The sequence below is a fragment of the Dama dama genome, chromosome 14, assembly GCF_033118175.1.
Source record: "Dama dama isolate Ldn47 chromosome 14, ASM3311817v1, whole genome shotgun sequence".
Classification (NCBI taxonomy): domain Eukaryota; kingdom Metazoa; phylum Chordata; class Mammalia; order Artiodactyla; family Cervidae; genus Dama; species Dama dama.
Genome location: NC_083694.1, coordinates 62,684,886 through 62,692,783, shown reverse-complemented (window position 1 = coordinate 62,692,783; position 7,898 = coordinate 62,684,886). Strand labels below are relative to the sequence as shown.

General features: G+C 40.9%; 1 non-coding gene across 1 annotated transcript; it reads left to right on the top strand.

The window, feature by feature from the left end:
- Nucleotides 1–5,426: 5,426 nt before the first annotated feature.
- LOC133069786 (U6 spliceosomal RNA) lies at nucleotides 5,427–5,533 on the top strand. Its single transcript, XR_009696000.1, has one exon. It is a non-coding gene; the product is annotated as a U6 spliceosomal RNA (small nuclear RNA).
- The last annotated feature ends 2,365 nt before the right edge of the window (nucleotides 5,534–7,898 follow it).

The window sequence follows — 7,898 nt, the reverse complement described above, 5'->3', positions numbered from 1 at the left end:
CTTAGATGTAGATTCTCTAGTCACTGATGTGACTAGATTCTCTAGTCATCCAGGTGAACAAAGCCGCTAGGATGCAGCGCAGGACTTAACGGAGCTCATCGTCGGATCAACCCGTGCATAAGCTCTCCCTGCCACATGGAGATGATCCTTCCTGAAAAAGAACAGATTGTTTCTAAGCCAGAAGAGGAGGCTTCACAGAAGGTATCTTCACAGAAGAAAAAGATATCGCAGAAGAAACTGAAGAAACAAAAACTTATGGCCCAGAAATAAATGCTGCAAAAAATAAATGCAAGTAAAAGTAAACAAACAAACAGTCAGCTCAAGAATATCTCTCCTCCATGTACTTCCTCCCCTGTGCTTCCACTGTACCCATTACAATTCTTATTCTAATCTATGGAAATTATTTATTTATTTCTGTCTCCCCATTAGATTATAAACCATTTAAAGGTAGAAATCATGGCTTTTCAGCTTTACATTATCAACATCTTGACCACTGTCTGACCTGATCAGAGATGCTCAATTAATACTCACTAAATAAATTATCATTGCTTTAATGTATCCCATACCTAAATAAAAACCATATTAGCGTTTGAAGAATGAAACACTTCAATGATGTATCTCTCACTCCTTGTCCCCTGAACACAAAGTAGCCTGATCTGTTGAGACAAATCAGAGTAGATATTAAAAGGGGAAAATCCTCAATGTGGTATTTAAGTTGGAGAGCTTCTAATTTCATTCATATTACAATACGTACATCTCTCAACATAATAATACATTCTCTCTTGGGTTCTATTACAGTTTCAAGCTGACTTGGACACCTAACTATATATTAACCAGTATTTTGTCTGCATGATAATCACTTCAGCAGAATTAATTTTAGTACTTTGTATGGGTACTACAGTATTTATAAAGCTGAGTCACTTGCCTTCAACTGAAATCTTTAATTTTTCAGATACTATAAGAGGAGACAAGAAAAAAAAATTAGCTGGAAGCCCATGGCGTCACTGATATCTGCCATACTTACTTTACTCATCAAAATCATAACATCAACCTAGTAAGAGATAAGCATTATTATCATCATTTAGACATGAGCAATCTAAGCTTTAGAAAGCTTAACATTGTTAGAGCCAAGATTCAAGTTCAGATCCATCAGGCTCTGTGGTAGGCTGAACAATAAGCCCCTCCCCCACTCCCACTTCTCCATCAAAATGTCCATGTCCAACCCCCCAGAGCCTTATATGGCAAAAATGATGTGACTAAGGATGTGAGATTTGGATGTTACTCTGGATTACTGGTGGGCCCTAAATGTAATCAGAGCCCTTGTAATTGAAAGAAAGAATTGGTCTACAGTAGAGGAAAAGGCTTCCCTGGTGGCTCAGACAGGAAAGAATCCACCTGCAATGCAGGAGACCTGGGTTCAATCCCTTGGTCAGGAAGATCCCCTGGAGAAGGGAATGTCAACCCACTACAGTATTCTTGCCTGGAGAATCCCATGGACAGAGGAGCTTGCTGGGCTACAGTCCATGGGGTCATGAAGAGCACACCCACAGAGGAAAAGGCATGGCGACCTTGAAGGCAGAGTTTAAAGTGATATATCCAGGGAATGCTGGGGTACTCAAGAACAGATTCTCCCCTGAAGCCTCCAGAAAAAAACAGGACTGCTGACATCTAGCTTTTGGCCTCTTAGATGTCTTTTGATCTTCTGAACACTAGCACACCAGAAAACAAATGTGCACTGTTTACATTTGTGTAATTTGTTGCTGTAGCAACAGGGACCAAATACAGGCTCCAAACTTTGAGAAAGCCTACATAAATTAATTCAGCGCAACAGACACTACATAAGACAGAGTACTTAAACACCTCCCCATCAGGAAAAGCCAACCACTGGAGAAGTGTTAGATCAGATAGGGGAATTCCAAATACGAACACCCTCCAAGAACACTTGAGCCATCCTTATGACTATTCCACAGGAAAATGTGTTACTCTTTAGCCAAGTACTCCAACACATCTTCCCAGTTTGGAGGAAGGAATAGTGTGACAGCCAATCACTCAGGTAGCCAAGCCATAAAACCCTGTAGAGCTAAATCAAAACTCTGAACTGAATCCACAAACCTGAGTGGCCAACACAAACCTCAGTAGAACTAGTTGTACTTCCAGTAGCAAAACATTTTTAAACAAGGGCCATAGTACATTTCCAGTTCTTGGGGCAAAGCCTTGCATATATCCTACAGTAGCCCAGGACTGGAATTTACCAGAGAATAAGTAACTCAGGGGGGAAAAAAAGCTTGCAAAATCTATGCCTAACCCAGATGGAAAAACCAAGCTACTGGCTTTGAGGCAGTAAAACCTCATGCCAGCAATAGTCTCCTCCAGGATTACATTTGGCATAAGAATGAGAATTATAGTTTGAATTACATGTACTTTTCCAATGCAAAATAAGTACTACCATGGAATGAAAGAAAGTTTGCTTATTGTTCATTGAGACAATTCTCACTGACACTCAAGGCTGCTGCCTAGTGTCTCCCTCTCAAGGGAAGTGTCCCAAGGAGGCAACAATGGCCAAAGCCAAGAGAGAACAGAAACTTCTGAATAAAATTAGCTTTTGTTTTCCTGCCCTCCTTTGATCTTGATAGATATTTCAGCATGAAAAATTTTCAGCACTAGTTTTCTGAAATATTCAAAAAATTAAAGTTCAGAGGTAAAATTAATAATATTAGTAATAGGGACTTCCCTGGTAGTCCAGTAGTTAAGATTTCACCTTCTAACACAGGGGTTGCAGGTTTAACCTGCAGTGCAGGTCTAACACACTGGTTCGGGAGCTGAGACTCCCACCTGCCACATGGCCAAAAATCCAAAACATAAAACAGAAACAATATTGTAACAAATTCCGTAAAGATTTTTCAAATGGTCCACACCAAAAAAAAAAAAAAAAAAAATCTCAACATAAACCCCAAAAAACCCAAAAATAATAATGTTGTCTGTTTGGTAAGGGAAGTTTCCCTGATGAGGTGGAAACTCATGATGAGTATAATCTGACTGACAAAAATATGAATATAATGAGAATGTGACTGAAATCTAAAGCAATTTTAACAGCAAATATGGAAAGCAATAATAATATTTTCTAGAATCCCTTAATGAAAAAGCCGTCCTCAAGTTTTAAAATTCCATTTATTCACTCATCAATCTCCCTGAATCTTCTGAATTGTGGGTATAAGAATTGTCAGAAATCCCATGAACCATATCTTAATGGCTTAAATGATCTTTACAGTGACTTTTATTTCAGATCAACTATGTCAGAAAATGTCTCCCTAACATTCATTAAAATCAAGTCAATGGGTAGTAATTGAGCATCAGTGATTCACAAAATGCTATGAGAGATACAACAGTCAAAGTCAGTGTCCTCTCAGGGTTTATAAACTATGGAAAAGAAATGACAAAAATATATAAAATAGTCAATAACAGAGTTTAAAATGTGGGTCAAAAAATAGAAACACATCACAAAGTAGTATCTGATTAGTCAACAAATGATTCTATAGGAACGGCCACCAGAGTGTTTAAAGCAGAGATCATATTAAGACAGCAAGCCTAGAAGGAAACCAGGGAATTCAGTTGTTTCTATCATGTTACAGAATGGCTAGAGTCCAGGAGTTAAATGGTGCAGGCACTAGAGTCATTCAGACCAAATGTCAAACCCCAGTTCCACCACTTGCCAGGCATCAGATCTTGGAAATTACTGAAACACTCTGAGCCTGTTTATCTTCTTCTGTAAAACATGGATCAAACCTGCCTACCAAGATTGCATTGAAGGTAAAGTGAGAAATGTATGTAAATAAAGTAGCTGTTCAGTAAGTATGAAAACTTTTCCTGTGGTAGTGGTTATTTAGTCTTCAATAAAAACTTTTTCTGTGATTGTCTTAACAGACTGTTATTCTCCACGAACCTAAACATCCCTTTTATTTCAGAGGTGTCATGGTGCACCTGTCACTCCCTAGTAAGCTATGGGTTTCCAGCTTGATTGTCACAGATGCCATACAGAAAGTGTCCTTCCTTACTGAAACATTTTTTAAAACTGCTGTCATTGCCACAGGACACAGAGAAGCTATATATATATTCAATCCTGCCATTTGCATTTTCTACATATTAACTCTTCTGAAATAGGAATGTGGCTTGTAAGTGATATTCACAGAAACTTGCCAGGAATACCGTTTTTTAAATAAATGTTTCTCTTAAGATGGTAGTTTATTTTTCAGTTGATGGCACCTTGGCATGAAGGACACACGGTCATGGCACTGGAGAGAATGAAGCTTCCAAACACAAAGGAAGTCAGTTAGTCAGTTCAGTCGCTCAGTCGTGTCTGACTCTTTGTGACCCCATGAACTGAAGCATGCCAGGCTTCCCTGTCCATCACCAACTCCCAGAGCTTGCTCAAACTCATGTCTATCGAGCCAGTAATGCCATCCAACCACCTTATCCTCTGTCATCCCCTTCTCCTCCTGCCTTCAATCTTTCCCAGCATGAGGGTCTTATCCAACGAGTCAGTTCTTCACATCAGGTGGCCAAAGTATTGGAGCTTCAGCTTCAACATCAGTCCTTCCAATGAATATTCAGGACTGATTTCCTTAAGGATGGACTGGTTGGATCTCCTTGTAGTCCAAGGGACAGAAAGGAAAGGTGGGCTCAAGTTTAGAAGCAAAAATTCATGGACTTAATGTCACAGAATTACAAACTTAGAAATTGTTAAAATTGTAAATTTTATGGCACATGTATTTTATTACAATAAAAAGAAAGTCAAAGAATATGTAACCATTTCCTGGATTAACAAGTCAATATTGTGCAAGGGAACTAGCACTGTGTGAGGTGCATTAGAAAAAATCAAAGCCTTCTGTAGAGATAAACTGATCCTCTGCCCTCCAAGACTGTTCTTTGAGGAAGAACATATGCATAGCCTAAGACATCACTACAGTTAGTCATCCATGCTCTAGAGAAAGACACGATCATTCCCACAAGGGTGAACCTGGATAAGAGTAAATAGAAACCCAAAGGAGATGATGGTCAAAACTCATCTCTTAGCCCTATTAGTCAAAGGTCATCACCAGTTCACTTAGTGCAGAAGACCTACAGAATGGTACTGGAATCCACTACAGATACTTCAGAGTGTTCTATTGCTCTGGGAATGGCTCTTGAGAGCAGAATCAATCAGGACAACACATAAATCCTTCTAGAAAACCAAGCCACCCCATTCAGTGAGCCCTGCCACTATTTACAAATAGTGAAACAGGTCCTGGTAGTTCAGTATTCCACAACTGGAGCTGGTGCTGCTGGGTCAGAAAGGATTCACACTGTGGTTGACCCCTCCATGCCTCACTTAGTATATGCTACAATATGAAATGCTCAGGACTGGACATTGCTTAGAAAACTTGGCACTCGTGCTTGCTTCGGCAGCACATATACTAAAATTGGAACGATACAGAGAAGATTAGCATGGCCCCTGCGCAAGGATGACACGCAAATTCATGAAGCGTTCCATATTAAAAAAAAAAAAAAAGAAAACTTGGCACTCAAAGCGGCCAATGACCAAGTCAGTCTCTATAAGGGGAAATTTTGTTGTGCAGTTATTCGTAGTCTTCAGCCCTCATTCCTACGTTCCTTACAACACACTGGTATAGCTGGAGACGAGGCTGAGAGACATCCATACTGCAGCTCACCACGTGCACCCTGTTATAGAGAGTCTCCTTTGAAGTAGACGCTCTTTGGACAGCACACATGTGGGTCTCACCTTGGAGCCCAATCCAAGGGTATCATTCACCTGCCTCTTCCAACCTCCAGCTGCCTCCAGGCACCTCAGCAGTCCATGTCAGCCAGTATCAGGAGAACCATCTGCAAACCAGACTCAAGCTTTCCCCTTTACCTGAATGCAGCCAACACCCCCATGAAGTCACAGTTGTGGGTGCTAAAGGCACAATGGCAAAAACAACGACAGCAACTGAAATGTCAAGAAGTGGACATAAACGGTTAAATAAAGTATAGTATACGAAATGAAATAAAATTCATTTACAATAATGTAACAAATAATGAGATAATTTTTATAACAGGTATAGGGCTGGTTTTTTGTCTTTTGTCCTTGCTATAAGGTTAAGTGTGAACATACACGTTAGGAAACAGTGATTATTTATGGTATGTACACACGTGCATGCCAAGTCACTTCAGTTGTGTCCAGCATTTGTGACCACATGGGCTGTAGCCCACCAGGCTCCTCTGTCCATGGGTTCTCCAGGCAAGAATACTAGAGTGGGTTGCCATGCCTTTCTCCATGGGTGGGCTCTGGGTGGGATCTTCCCCACCTAGGGACTGAGTCCTGGTCTCTTGCATTAGGCAGGTGGGTTCTTTACCCCTAGCTACACATGGGAAGCTCTATTTATAGTATACAATTTAAAATATGCAAATAAGCAGAAAAAAAGAAAAGTAACATCTCCTAATTTCCCATCTCACACACAAAACTCTCAATGTGTGCAGAGACTAACCTATCAGAAACTTTGGAACAGCTCCTGCCTCACAAAATCTGCCCTACTGATCATTAACTATATCCTTAGAAATTCATCACGCAGTCTTAAAGGCTTTTTTCAGTCTTGGCAGTCATAAAAAGGTACATTCTGTTCCTTTAAACCTGCTAACATCCTGTGGGTGTGGAGATGAGCTGCAGTGTTGGAGGGGAAATTTCGGGAAAGTAAAGAGAGAGAGAGTGGGCATGAGCAGAAATCTTATTGAAGGACAAATTTAATCAGAATTCAAACACAGAAACATTTCCACAAGCTACTGTTTACTGCTGTTGAAGTCTTCTTTGTGCCCATGTTTAAGGCAAAATGATGACAAAAATACCAAGCTTATAAACGATACTACACTAGAGTCAGAAGTATGAACAAAAAGGGAAAATTGTCAAACACTTTAGAGGCGGGCAGGAGGCAGGAATGCATTCTGCTTTATTGAACTGGGGCCAGAAAGTTTTGTTTTGATTGCTCTCCTACTTCCTTCCTCATTTGTAACACATCCCTTATACTTAAAGCAGAAATTTCTGATCAAAATGTTGCAGCACCTACAAGGTCAAAAGAAGGTTCTCAAAAGATGGTCGTCTCAACCACCAACCATGAAGCAATCACCACAGCCCTGTGCCCCCAGTCAAGAGAGCATCACTTTCTGGAAATGAGGTACCAAGGAAGGAACAAAACTCCCCTGTTCTTCCTGTAAACCCAGTCAGAGGGGTTGGCCCTGGGCAGAGCTGGGAGGGAAAGGACTTGATGATCTGTGCCTTTCCATCTTCTCCTTCACTGCTTCTTTCCTGGAACCTTTCTCCAAAATCCACATCCCACATCCGTAGTCTACCAACAGCATCCCCAGTGATCCCATTCTTATTTTTTCATGAGATAATTGAACTAAAAAAAAATTTTCAAAACTTCCACATAAATTGCTAATGATATAATTCCAGACCTGTGGAGAAAGATATTTAAGATGGAAGACCCTCTCAAGAGAGTAACTTCAAAGTTCCCAGCATCTTGTCCCTCCACTGCCCCTCACAAACAGAGACCCTCAGTGACCTGGCAGTGAGCACTCCTCCTCGGACTCAGACTTCACCAGAGAGCACTTGAGGTAGGATCTCCTGCTTTAAGACCACCTAAGGACCATTCACTTTCACTTTTCACTTTCATGCATTGGAGAAGGAAATGGCAACGCACTCCAGTGTTCTTGCCTGGAGAATCCCAGGGGTGGGGGAGCCTGGTGGGCTGCCGTCTATGGGGTCGCACAGAGTCGGACATGACTGAAGTGACTTAGCAGCAGCAGCAGCAAGGACCTTTCTACCTGTATTCATCTGTCAGGGCTGTATTGCAGAACACCACAGCCTGGGT